We start from the raw sequence: 14,571 nt of genomic DNA on the forward strand, positions 1-14,571 counted from the left end.
ACTGTTAATAGTATGGATACTGTCTACCTAACAATCCTTTGTTCATTACAAAGAAAAGATGATTATGAATATTCCATTCGGAAATTTCCATGAATTATTATACCACCTTGTTTTTCTTCTGAGTTCTTGTTGTGATAATGATAATTTATAGTTTATATGCTCTGCCTATAAAACTTTTTTCATTCAAACATTGCAATATCTTTAAAGGGAACCTTTAACTTAGAAAATATGGGAAATATAAATTATTGGAAATAATTCATTGGAAGCATTTGCTCACAGTATTCAAAATGTAAAGTCCTGAATCAATCAATCAATCAATCGTATTTATTGAGCGCTTACTATGTGCAGAGCACTGTACTAAGCGCTTGGGAAGTACAAATTGGCAACACATAGAGACAGTCCCTACCCAACAGTGGGCTCACAGTCTAAAAGGGGGAGACAGAGAACAGAACCAAACATACCAACAAAATAAAATAAATAGGATAGAAATGTACAAGTAAAATAAATAAATAAATAAATAAATAGAGTAATAAATATGTACAACCATATATACATATATACAGGTGCTGTGGGGAAGGGAAGGAGGTAAGATGGGGGGATGGAGAGGGGGACGAGGGGGAGAGGAAGGAAGGGGCTCAGTCTGGGAAGGCCTCCTGGAGGAGGTGAGTCCTGAAGAGCTCCTGATGTGAGTTATGAGTTATAACATCATCCTATGGTATTATTATGAACTTAAAATGGGAGAAAAAAACCATTCAAGTTATTCAGTTCTGGTGTGATTTACATGAACTACATCATAATCTAATTAATTTCTTCTTTAAATACCAAGCGGTTCATTCAAAGGGGAAAATTTGCTGTAAGAGCTTTGCAATCTGGTGTCCTAAATGTTTGTGAGGTGCTTTCAAAATTGCTGCTGGTAAACTTGCCAAACTTGAGAGAGAAAATTGTGATTCCCAATAAAAATTGGCTGAGTGACAGCTGCACCAAGCTAGTGGCGAAATAACTTGATTCAAGGCTGTGACCAATAGATCTCCATCTTCAGCTCCATTCTGAGGCCATCCTAAGAATTTTGGGTCCAGAGCAAAGTGCGCTGAGGGGCTCTGTCTGTTTCTCATATGGCCGTATTCAGAAGGCTTCCAGGAGGCCCAAAATCTCTGGTGTTGAAACTCTGGGTCCCCATTATCAAAGTTGCAGGGCAGTGCACTTCTATGGCCTTGTGTGTATATGAAGCCATGTGAGTGGCTAGAATAATCCAAAAAATATGGGGAAATATAGAGAAGAACATGGAGAACTAAACATTTTAGGCCAGCAATCCAGATAATTTTCCCAAGTGTTTCTGAAAATAGAAATTACTGGGGTCAGCAACTATTTATTATTATTGTTGTTGTTACTATCATTAATATTCTATTTTTAAGCACGTATTATGTTGCAAAAACTATTTTAAGTGCTAGGGAGAGATACAAGTTAATCAGGTCGTACACAGTCCCTGTCCCACGCAGGTCTCACTGTCTTTGTAAGAGTGAGAACAGGGATTATTTATTTATGCTAACTCTGTTGTACTCTTCCAAGCTTCTCAATAAATATCACTGATGGTTGTTGGGTGGGGACCTTCTCTATATGTTGCTAACTTGTACTTCCCAAGCGCTTAGTACAGTGTGGCCCAGTGGAAAGAGCATGGGCTTTGGAGTCAGAGGTCATGGGTTCAAATCCCGCCTCTGCCAATTGTTAGCTGTGTGACTTTGGGCAAGTCACTTCACTTCTCTGTGCCTCAGTTACCTCATCTGGGAAATGGGGATTAAGACTGTGAGCCCCCCCCCTTGGACAACCTGATCACCTTGTAACCTCCCCAGCACTTAGAACAGTGCTTTGCACATAGTAAGTGCTTAATAAATGCCATCATTATTATTATTACAGTGCTCTGCACACAGTAAGTGCTCAATAAATATGATTGAATGAATGAATGAATGAACTGATGATGATTGAATCCCCATTTTACATCTGGGGAAATTGGGGCACAAGAGAAGTTAAATGAGTTATAAAGTATATCTTTCTACTCAGTGGTTCCCTTATCTGTAATGTAGTTTAATGTTTGTCTGCCCCATTAATCTGTAAACTCCTCCAGGGCAGGGATCTCGTATACCAAGGCATATAGAGCACAGGCCTGGGAGTCAGAAGGTCATGGGTTCTAATCCCGGCTCTGCCACTTGTCTGCTCTGTGACCTTGGGCAAATCAGTGAACTTCTCTGTGCCTCAGTTACCTCAACTGTAAAGTGAGGATCAAGACTGTGAGCCCCATGTGGGACAGGGACTGTGTCCAACCTGATTTGCTTGTGCCTATCCCGGTGCTTAGTACACTGCCTAGCACATAGTAAGTGCTTAACAGATACCATAATTATTATTATTATCATTATTACTGTTGCAAAAGCACTTAGTTCAGTGTTCTGCACACAGTAAGTGCTCAATAAATATCATTGACTGCTTGACAGTGAAATTGGCATTTGAGAACTGTTGTTTCAAATTGAAATAAGGGGATGTATTTCAACCCCCTCCCCCAAACTCCTATACATTCATATATAAGTACAACATTCTTTAAAATGTATTTTTAAAAGTCTCTGGATTAGGATTTGAAGTTGCTGTATGGAACATGCTGTATTGTACTCTCCCAAGTGCTTAATAGAGTGCTCTGCACACAGTAGGTGCTCAATAAATACATACCATTGATTGATTGCTGCACTTTGCCATCTCTCCCTGGGCTCCAGCTTTCTGACCATCTTTTCACTCAGTACTGGTGGGAGATACATGATAAGTTTGCAGCTTGCCAGCCTAAGACTCCCGAGACAAATTAAAGACTTCTGGAAAACCGTTTGTTCTTTGGATTGTTCAAATTAAAACATTGGTTTATGATCTACCCCTCCGGCCCCCTCCTCTGGTTAGGGAAGCAGCATTGTTTAGCCGATATAGCATGGGCCTAGGAGTCAGAAGGACCTGGGTTCTAATCCCTTCTCTACCACATGTCTACTGCGTGACCTTGGGCAAGTCACACAACTTCTCTGAGCCTCAATTGCCTCATCTGTGAAACGGGGATTGAGAATGTGACTCCATGTGGGACAGGGACTGTGTCCAACCTGATTGACTTGTATCTACCCCAGTGAGTAGTACAGTGCCTGGCACTTAGTAAGTGCTTAATAAAGACCATTAAAACAAAAAATTGGTACCCTAGAAGGCGGATGTCCCCACCCTGCAAGGTAGACTCAAGGCTGTAAGTGAAATAGTTACATCTGCATTTGGTATGTCCTCTCCCTTACTCATTTCCCCATCTCCCTTGGCCCCATTCTGTCATCTAATTATTTTCCCTGTTTTAATCAGGAGGATTAAGCCTGCCTGGGGACTCCCAACAAAAGTGCCTCTCAGGAAATGTTTGAAGTCCCCAGTTTACACTTCTCCTCTCTTCCTTCTCCGGAGACTCTGGCTGGAGGAGAAAGCAAACATTCATTCAGCCTGTAAATTATCTGAAAATCATTCGGTGGGAAGGAAAAATAACTCCTTTCAAACCAGGGCTGGGGAAACTTTACTTTTCCTGGAGCTGGAACGGCAGCACAGTCAAGATACCTGCACCCATGAGATACTGTGTAGCCTTTCCGTGGTTTTGAGTGCCAGAGATTCATAGTCTCTGAGAGAAGGTGGGAAGAAACCAAAATTATTTCTTTTTACCACCAACTCGAGGGCTTGGTTTTGGGGAGGGGGATTACTTAACTGAACAGAGAGCTAGGCTTTCATTGTACAGAGGTTTTTCCCCAAAACTGTTCACCTTTGACTCAGCCTTGGTAATTGACACTCCATTACTAAATTATAAGCTTCTCCATGCAGGGATTATATCTACTAACTCTGTTGTACTCCCCTAAGTGCTGAGTGCAGTGCTCTGTGCATAATTGTCTTATGCCGTCAAATCGTTTCGGACCCATAGTGACTCCAAGGTCACATCTCTCCCAGAACGCCCCCACCTCCATCTGCAATCGTTCTGGTAGTGTATCCATAGAGCTTTCTTGGTAAAAATGTGGAAGTGGTTTACCATTGCCGCCTTCAGTGCAGTAAACTTCAGTCTCCACTCCTGACTTTCTCCCATGCCGCTGCCCAGCACAGTTGAGTTTTGACTTGTAGCAGATTGCCTTCCACTCGCTAGCCACTGGCCAAGCTAGGAATGGAATGGGTAGGCCTCTGCTCGACTCTCCCTCCCATAGCTGAGACTAGTAGAGTACTGGAAACACTCCAGGTGTGACCCTGAGAGGAGCTGTGCATAATAGGTACTCAATAAATACAATTGATTAATTTGTTGTTGAAAAGTAAACCATTCAAGAATCAAACTGGTAATACAGAGACCAGTTTTAGTGAGGGCCTACTGTAGTATCTTGGGTGCCATAGCCTTTTTTTTAACCCTCAAACTAAACACCCAGTTCATAGTCAGCTGAAACAACTCTGTTTGCACTAAGGAGAGCATCAAAATTTAATTGAGATCATGCACTTCTGAGATGGCAGTTATTCAAATTTTGTTTGTTTAAATGGATCCCAGTTAAAATAGGTCTTACTCAATATTTATTGAACATAAAATCTTGTTTTTAAAGGAGATGTTTGGCTTCAGTTTTTAAACTTGCAATTATTGAATTAATAATTCTCTGCTAATTGGGATAGCCTCATCTGGAACTAAACCTATTCAGTATGGCTGTTGCTGCAACTTAAAAATATAATTGATTTGAAAAAAAGATCACTTATTGTAAAAAAAAAAGCCTGCTGAATTTGCATTCACTGTACATTTTTTTTTTTTTGGTGTCCTCTGTCCTCGGATAAGCAATTTGAATGGTATGTGAGCTTGCTGGGGGCAGCATGGATTAACTGACTAAACTGTAGGTGGAAGAGTCAACACTATGGGTTCTAACCCTGGCTCTACTTCAATTTGGCTTTGCTGGTGTCTTTATGCAAATTCCACCTCTAAAACTGGGATATTACTCCTAATTTGCCTCCCGGTTTTACTGTGACAAATAATGAGAAAAATAAGCATATACTTAGTAACACTGGTTGTTGTAACCTACTGATCTGGAGATTAAATGGTGACCATCTCGTGACCCAAGCTAACAGTTTTGTATGGGTTATAGAAGTCGGCCCACTTAACACAAGCAAGTCCTAAAGAAAGAAGGGTGGGTTTAAAAGAAGTCAGGCTGTGGAAAAGTAAGATTTTTGTAAAAGCTGGAACTGTAGGTCCACCTCACTATCACTGTGTTTCTTGGGCTGTTCATTCTCAGTACCCTGAGAGATAGCATTAATTTGAAGGTTGAAAATCATGGCAGTGGCTGAGAAACAGTTTGCATTCTCCCTTCTGCAAGTGTGCATTTGGAGCTTTACCCTTTGGAAACTTGGTATTCACCCCCGCCTCCACCCCACAACATTTATGTGTATATCGCTAAGTTATTTCTACTGATGTCTGTATCCCCCTCTAGACTGTAAGCTTGTTGTGGGCAGGGAATTTGTTTACTGTTGTATTGTACTCTCCCAAACAGTACAGTGTTCTGCACACAGAAAGTGCTCAGTATATACGATTGAAAATACTCTCCCAAGTGCTTAGTACAGTCTTCTGCCCACAGTAAGCCCTCACTAAATACTAGTACTTGATTGGTAGCCCTTTTTTTATAACCCGAGAGGTTATTTCTCACTTATGAAGGCTGAATTAAGGTTTTAGATTTACCTGAATTTCAAATCCCAAACCAGTTTACTTTTAATTGTCCTTTTGAGCCCTGCTGTTGGTTCAGTTGAAAGAGACCTGGGTTCTAATCCTGGTTCTTCTTGCTGGGGCTATACTATGAGTGGTTCAGAAGTACTACCTAGAGCATTCTGTGAGTTGGATAGGCCCAGCAGGAATCCTGAAAAATAGCTGGCTAACAGGGTAGTGAGGACCACAGTGGTTACCACAGTGACCGTCTTCCGGGTCATGGCAGTACATGCTAGTATCAGTAATATGCTATGGTCACTTTGACTGTCAGCGTCCCCCTTCTAGACTGTAAGCTCCCTCTCTAGCTACTTCTCCCACTCCCTTCTATGTCGCCCTGACTTGCTCCCTTTGTTCTTCCCCAGCCCCAGCCCCACAGCACTTATGTGCATATCCAATGTGCATATCCATGATTTGTGTATTTATATTTGTCTGTCTCCCTGCCTCTAGACTGTAAGCTCACTGTGGGCAGGGAATGTGTCTGTTTATTGTTGTATTGTACTCTCCCAATCGCTTAGTACAGTGCACTACACACAATAAGTGCTCAATGAATACGACTGAATGTATGAATGAACTCTCACTATAATAAATTCCTCCACACAGGTTCTCAGTCCTGAAATCTCAGGACTGAGGCTTGTCTGTCATGCCTAATGTGAGACTCCATCATCAAACCTTATTCTATAGAAGTAAGAACATCATAACATAAACTGGGTCATCACTGGGTCAGACCAATGGTACATGAAATGTAAGATTACATTAATCAATAGAATTTACTTAACACCAAATGGGCATGGTTGTCAATAAGAGTGGAGAAATACTTTTGTCAGGCAGAGTTAAAGCACGCAAGGGTAAACTTAAGGTAATAATAATAATAATAATAATTACAGTATTTGTTAAGCTACTTACTATGTGTCAAGCACTGTACTAAATGTGAGGGTAGATACAAGGTAGTCAGGTTGTCCCACATGGGGCTCACAGTCGTAATCCCCATTTTTACAGATGAGGTAACTGAGGCGCAGAGAAGTTACATGGCTTTCCCAAGGTCACACGGCAGACAAGTGGCGGAGCCGGGATTAGAACCCACGACCTCTGACTCCTAAGCCCTTGGTCTTGTCGTTATGCTGCTGAATGAGTTCAGCCTGTTATCTAGATTTCCGCCTGCAGCGCTCTCTGGCTGGGGCACAGGAGCGAAGGAAGCGGATTGTGGAAGTGATCCAGGGCTGTGGGTTAGTGGTACGAGATCGATGACGAGATAGGGGTTCAAGTCTAGAGAGAGAGAGATAGATAGATAGATAGATAGGTAGATAGATAGATAGATAGGGAAATTGAAAAGAGAATCTAGAAGCTAGCATATCCTTTAGGAGGCTAACAGATTGTGGCAGCAGCATGATATAGGACTCCAGACCAAACTAAAGGTCTACAGAGCTGTAGTGTGGTCTGACATTCTCTACAGCTGTGATATTTGGACCACAAACAGGTATCACATCTGGCTCTTTGAGCAGTTACATCAGCGTCACTTATGGACCAGAGTCAATATCAAATGGCAAGATATGATCACGAACAATGAAGTTCTTGAGCATAGTCTGTCAACAATCAGTCATATTTATTGAGCACTCAGTGTGTGCAGAGCACCACACTGAGCACTTGAGAGAGTTGGTAGAAATATTCCCTGCCCACAACGAGCTTACAGTGTAGAGAGGGGTTCACACATTACTAAACATAAATTAGGGATACGTACATAAGTGCTGTGGGGCTCAGGGAGGGGTGATAAAGGGTGCAAATCCAACTGCCAGGGCAGTGAGGAAATGAGGACTGAAGTGGGGAAGGCTTCTTAGAGGAGATGTATTTTTAATAAGGCTTTGAAGGTGGGGAGAGTGAGCATCTGTCAGATACAAAGAGGGAGGGTGTTCCAGGACAGAGGCAGGACATGGGCGAGAGCTCGTTGAGGGCAGGGAATGTGTCTGTTTATTGTTGTAATGTACTTTCCCAAGCACTTAGTGCAGTGCTCAGCACACAGTCAGTGCTCAATAAATATGATCGAAAGAATGAATGGTGGTGAGATAGATGAGATCAAGGTACAGTGAGTAGGTTGACATTAGTGGAGCGAAGTGTGTGGGCTGGGCTGTAGTAGGAAATCAGGAAGGTAAGGTAGGAGGGAGCAAGGTGAATGATTGAGTGCTTTAAGTGAGTCTCCTAGTATCCAACCTATACTCACCTTAACACAGCTACGCTGGGTAGTACACATGAGGAGAATGAGGAACAGCAGGAGACCTAAAAAAACTGCTGTGTGGAGAGCTGAGATTGGGAAACAAAGCATGAAGGGCAGAGAAAGCATTTTAAGGCCAGGGTAAAACAAAGCCTCAGACAGTCCTGCATCCCAGCTGCAAAATGGGACTGCTGAGGGCAGACCTGCACAGTGCCATGCCTTCAAGAAGGAATTACTTTCTCTGAGTAAAAGCTTCATATGGAAAGAGAGACAAAGACACCAAGGAGAAAACAGTGCCAAGTGCCACAAATACTAAGTACAAACACATAAGGGACAAAATTTTTGTGAGCCCAGTGTGGCTGGGAGGATCCCACATTGGCCTTTTTAGCCACACATCACTCATACTTTCATGGTATTTGGTAGTAAGCACTTAACAAATACCATTACTGTCAGTGGTGCCGCCTTCTAATACAGAGAACAACTATATAGAATTAGTAGACATGGTTCCTGCCCTCAAGAAGCTCACAGTCTAGTCGGGGAGATAAATGTTTTAAGTGCAGTTTGGAGAAACTAATAAAATATATGTTATGTATATAAGTGTTTTGGGGGTTATGATTACTCTAGGGCTGAAGTGGAACTTGAGAATATGAGGTGGGGAATTTAGAAAATAATCAGGGAAGACTTCCTGGAGTTGTGCTTTGATGATGAGATCACTAAGTGGGAGGAAGTTCAAAGTAGCTTGGAGGGAGAGAACAAGGGGCTGCTAGCAGTAGAGATGGGAAAAAGGGACAGTGAGCAGGTTAGTTTGCAAGGAATGAAGCATGTGACCTTCATTCATTCATTCATTCATATTTATTGAGCACTTACTGTGTGCAAAGCACTTGGGAGAGTACAGTACAATTCACTAAGCAGGCACATTCCCAACCTGGGGTATAGGGGGAGAGGAGAACACATAAGTAGGAAGGAGAGAGCTGACTGAGAGCTCTAGTGGTCAGACATTTCTATTTGATGCAGAGAGAAGCACTGTGGCCTAATGGAAAGAGCATGGGCCCGGGAGTCAGAGGACCTGGGAACCAGTGCCAGCGCTGATGTATGACCTTGGGCAAGTTACTTAACTTCTCTGTGCCTCAGTTACCTCATCTGTAAGTTGGAAAATCAGTCCATGCCCCAGGTGGATGATATCTCGTCTCTACCCCGGCACTCAGTCCAGTGCCTGGCGCATAGTAAGCACTTAAAAAAGACCATTAGTAAAAAGGGCAACAATTGGAAGTTTTTGAGGAGCATGATGATGTGTACAGAATGACATTCTGAAAAAAATGATCTGGGCACCAAAGTGAAGTATGAACCAGAGAGGGGAGAAACCGGAGGCAGGGAGATCAGCAAAGAGTCTAATGTAGTGCCCAAGATGAGAATGGCAAGTGCCTGGGAAAGTGTGGAACCCATTTGAATGAGAGGAAGAGGCAGATGTGCAAAATGTCGTGAAGAGACTGAACTATGCAAATTGAAAGAGAGGGAGGAGTCAAGGACAGTAGCAATGCTATGAGTTAGAGATATGTGACAGATGGTGTTGACTGTGATGGGAAAGTAAGTTGGAATAGAAGATAAGGGAGGGAGGATGAATTCAATTTTGGAAATGTTGAGGTGGAGACATTGGTGTGACATTCATGTAGAGATGTCCTGGAGGCAGGGGGAGATGTGAGAGGGCAGAAGAGAGAGGTCAGGGTTAGCGAGGTTTTAGGAGTCATCTGCTTAGAGGTGGTAGTTGAAGCCATGAAGCTGATGAACTCCGCAAGGGAGTTGGTGTAAATTAAGAAGAGAAGGGGACCCAGAACAGAGTTTGAGAGACGGGAAGAACTGGCCAAAGGCACTGAGAAGGATAGGCCAGAGGGGTAAGAGGAAAACCAAGAATGAACTGTGTCTGAACAACCATGACTAGTTAGTGTTTCCTGGAGAAAGGAGTGGTCCACAGTGTCAAAGGCAGCTGGAAGGTCAAGAAGGATTAAGACGGAGTAAAGTCTGCTAGATTTGGCAAGAAGTTCATTGCATACCTTTGAGAGAATGATCTTGGTGGCAATAAGATACTTGGAGGAGCCTCACGGTGGTGGCCCTCCATGGAATCAGTTGTAATATTTATGGAATAGCTAACCTTTCCCCTCTTCATCCCTAATTTTCTTTTTGATAGCCAGTAGTCCATCCAGCCCAGAATTCTATCTCTGAGAGTAATGCCAAAGAAGATTTGGAAGAGCAGTATCTCTGTTGCCCTCCTGGACTTCCATTTTTATGATTTGGAATGTGCCAATATTCCCAATTTTTTCCTCTAGGAAGGCAAGGTGCCTAGTGCTAAGAGCGCAGGCCTGAGAATCAGAGGACCTCGGTTCTAATCCTCCCTTTGCCACTTGCCTGCCGTGTGACCTTGTACCAAGTCACTTTATTTCTCTGTGCCTCAGTTTCCTCATCTCTAAAATGGGGATTCAATACTGTTCTCCATTCTACTTGAACTATGAGCCCCTGTGGGACAAGGACTGTGTCCAACCTGATTCTCTGTTTGCTTACAAGCCTGCACTTTTTCCAATTGAAGAGCCCGCCCTATCTCTTACAGTCTGTCCTCATAAGGAATCTTGTCTGTTCTCCTGATCATCTCAGTAACTCTTTACAGTTCTTGAATCTATTATTTTCCAAATGTGGCATTGCACTCAGAAGAGCACTGGGAGCCTTTGCCATTCTCCCATCATTTCTTGCCACCCAACCTGCTCTGCATTAGTGGGACTGTGAGGGAGTCAACCTGTGGCATCATGCAGCCGTTACAAAATTTAGAAGGCTTGTGTTGGGAGCCTTGTGTCTGGATTCTTGTTGGACTCCGAGCTTTATCTTTTATATTTTTTATATTTTTATTATTATCGTCATGTCTTTGTGTCTATTGCCAAACCCTTTCTCGCCTCATTCTTAGATCATGAGCTCCTGAGGACTAGGGATTGTTTCTAATTCTCCCCTGTGTATTTTTCCCCAGCACCTGGGAGAATGCTTTGCACACCTTAGGTGCTTAATAAATTCTAGTATGACTAATAACATTAATAGACTAATAAACTAATGGACTAATAAATGCCTAATAAACATTAATTAGAGAAGCAGCATGGCTCTGTGGAAAGAGCCCGGGCTTGGGAGTCAGAGGTCATGGGTTCTAATTCTGGCTCTGCCACTTGTCAGCTGTATGACTTTGGGCAAGTCACTTATGAGGTAACTGAGGCCCAGAGAAGTAGAGAAGCAGCGTGGCTCAGTGGAAAGGGCCTGGCTTGAGAGCCAGAGGTCGTGGGTTCTAATCCCTGCTCTGCCACTTGTTGGCTGTGTGACTTTGGGCAAGTCACTTAACTTCTCTGTGCCTCAGTTCCCTCATCTGTAAAATGGGGATGAAGACTGTGAGCCCCCTGTGGGACAACCTGATCACCTTGTAACCTCCCCAGCGCTTAGAACAGTGCTTTGCACATAGTAAGTGCTTAATAAATGCCATTATTATTATTAATAACAGTCTTAATCCCCATTTTACAGATGAGGCAACTGAGGCACAGAGAAGTTGTTAGAAACATAATACTACTACCAATAATAGTAGAGAAGCAGAGTGGCTCAATGGAAAGAGCACAGGCTTTGGAGTCAGAGGTCATGGGTTCAAATTCCGACTGCCAACTGTCAGCTGTGTGACTTTGGGCAAGTCACTTCACTTCTCTGTGCCTCAGTTGCCTCATCTGTAAAATGGGGATTAAAACTGTGAGCCCCCCGTGGGACGACCTGATCACCTTGTAACCTCCCAAGCTCTTAGAACAGTGCTTTGCACATAGTAAGTGCTTAAGAAATACCATCATCATCATCTAGCTTTACTTCTATTTATTCTGATGTCTTGACACCTGTCCACATGTTTTCTTTTGTTGTCTGTCTCCCCCTTCTAGACTGTGAGCCCATTTTTGGGTAGGAACCCTCTCTATATGTTGCCGACTTGTACTTCCCAAGTGCTTAGTCCAGTGCTCTGCACACAGTAAGCTCAATAAATACAGTTGAATGAATGAATGAATGAACTTAACTTCTCTGAGCCTCAGTTTCCTCATCTGTAAAATGGGGATTAAGACTGTGAGCCCCGTGTGGGACAACCTGATCACCTTGTGTTCCCCCAGTGCTTAGAACAGTGCTTTGCACATAGTAAGTGCTTAACAAATGCCATCATCATCATTATTATTATTATATTCCAGGGACAGAGAAACTATAATTTTAAAACAGTGGCAAAAGCTGCCTTTTGTTTTCTTTCCCCTTCCTGATGATGTGCTCAGTATTCGGTTGCCTTTTTTAGCTGTTGCTACACACCGTACAAATGATTTAAAAGAACAGTCTCGGGGTCAATAATGGTCTCTAAAGCTAACAGACTCTATCCTATTCCTCCTTGACTTTTTGGCTAATAATAATAATGATGATGGTATTTGTTAAGTGCTTACTATGTGCCAGACATTGTACTAAGTGCTGGGCTTTGATAATGTGGACCACTCCTTTCTCCTAGACGTGTTATCTAAACTTGTTTTCACTAACACAGTTCTGCGTCTCCTCTACTTCTAGCGCATTTCTTCTCAGTCTCTTAGTTCTCCCACTCTGTGGGTATCAAAATACAACTGAATGAATGAATGAATGGATGAAAGTTCCAGTTTTGTTGCCCTGTGCTGTGAGCTGTGTTGTGCTATGTATCTTCTACGAGTTGAGAGTACATAGGACCTCTGTGCAGTACCAGGGCATATAGATCCTGTGTTTTACAGTGACATTAGTTACCCCTCAAACAGGTCTATTGAAGTACATCATGCTTCAGTCTTGGGTCCCCTTCTATTCACCATATACACCCACTCCCTTGAAGAACTCATTTGCTCTCATGGCTTCAACTACCATCTCTATGCAGATGATTCACAAATCTACATCTCCAGACCTGACCTCTCGCCTTCTCTGCAGTCTCGTATTTCCTCCTGCCTTCAGGACATAGCTACTCAGATGTCCTGCAAACACCTCAAACTTAACATGTCCGAAACAGAACTCCTTATCTTCCCACCCTCACCCTGTCCTACCCCTGATTTTCCTGCCGCTGTAGACAGCACCACCACCCTTCCAGTCTCACAAGCCTGTAACCTTGGCATTATCTTCAACTCTTCTCTCTTATTTAACCCACATATTCAATCTGTCGCTATGTACTTATGTGTGCGGGCTGGGTTGTAGAAGGAGAGAAGTGAGGTGAGGTAGGAGGTGGGTGAGATGAGGTAACGGGAGGGCATCCAAGTTAAGATGTCTTGAAAGCAGGAGGAGATGTGAGCCAGTAGAGATGGAGTGAGATCAGGGGAGGAGAGGTACGTTTAGATATCATCTGCATAGAGATGGTGGTTGAAGCCATAGGAGCGAGTGAGTTCTCCAAGGGAATGCCTGTAGATGGAGAATAGAAGGGGACTGAGAACTCAACCTTGAGGGAAGTTGTGAAGGAAGAAGTGACAGATTGAATATGTGAGTTGAGTGAGAATGAATACTCTCCCAAGGGCTCTGCACACAGTAAGTGCTTACAAAATGCCAGTGATTGACTCATTGATTAGAGAGATGAGTGAGGGATAATGCTGAGGTTGGGCTTATGAGACAGGGAGGATAGTGGTGTTGTCTACAGTGATAGGAAAGGCAGGGGGAAGACAGGGTAAGGGTGGCAAGATTAGGAGTTCAGTTTTGGATCCGTTTAGCTTGAGGTGTTGGCAGGACATGTGGAGGAGGAGAGAGGTCAGGGCTTGAGAAGTAGATTTAAAATGGAAGAGGCATTCAATACATATTATTCATTAATTGATTGGAACTCAATCCAGGGAAGCTGAGCATTTAAAATAAATATGTCATACATGAAGGCATGCTGTGCTTTATCCGTACCAGACAGGGGACTGACTAACTGAAAACCAGTCTGGTATAACGCTGGGTGAATGGCAATCCTATCCTCTGCAAGCATAACTGCTACGGAATATTTCCTCTCGAAACACTGGGGTACATTTCCTTCTATTCCCCCTCCAACTCTTTGAAAAACAATTACATTTACATTTGGTGTGTTGAAGGTATCCTATCAATCAGCGGATTACATTCAGTGTGTTGAAATAACTGCTGAATGTTTGTCGAACCTCAGCACACCAAATGGTTCATATTTTTCCCTGCATGTTGCTTTGGGGGCCAGGAGGGAATGTACATTTTCAAAGGCAAAAATTCAAACCATGTTTTTAGTTTCATTATGAGAACTCTATTTGGTGTGCTTACAGTATGTTATTTCATGATTTCTCCTAAGAGAGGTGCGAAGAAATAGTTAAATAGGTACTTCCATCAGGACCTTCCCCAATCACATACTGCGGAAAGGTCAAATGCAGGGCCGTGGTACCTTTACATTTTCCTGCCAATTGGCTTTCACCCTCTGTTTCAAAGGGAACCGTCAGGATTGACATGCCTGGTCCTTTATGATTTCCAGCTGCTTATTTAAAGCTTTCAGAATCCAGGACAGTTCAAGCAAGGGCAATTCCTGAGGCTTCCCCTCTGAGTTTCATGGGTGAAAAAGCACATTTGACTTCACTTTTATTCGTTTTAA

The 14,571-nt window shown here is 43.0% G+C and overlaps 1 protein-coding gene and 1 non-coding gene across 2 annotated transcripts in view; one reads left to right on the top strand and one right to left on the bottom strand.

Moving 5' to 3' along the window:
• WWOX (WW domain containing oxidoreductase) overlaps positions 1–14,571 on the top strand; it is a 1,164,534-nt gene that overhangs the window by 583,487 nt on the left and 566,476 nt on the right. The window lies entirely within an intron of this gene.
• LOC119949759 lies at positions 4,148–4,285 on the bottom strand. The gene has a single exon (XR_005457296.1). It is a non-coding gene; the product is annotated as a small nucleolar RNA SNORA7 (small nucleolar RNA).

The sequence above is a fragment of the Tachyglossus aculeatus genome, chromosome X2, assembly GCF_015852505.1.
Source record: "Tachyglossus aculeatus isolate mTacAcu1 chromosome X2, mTacAcu1.pri, whole genome shotgun sequence".
NCBI classification, from domain to species: domain Eukaryota; kingdom Metazoa; phylum Chordata; class Mammalia; order Monotremata; family Tachyglossidae; genus Tachyglossus; species Tachyglossus aculeatus.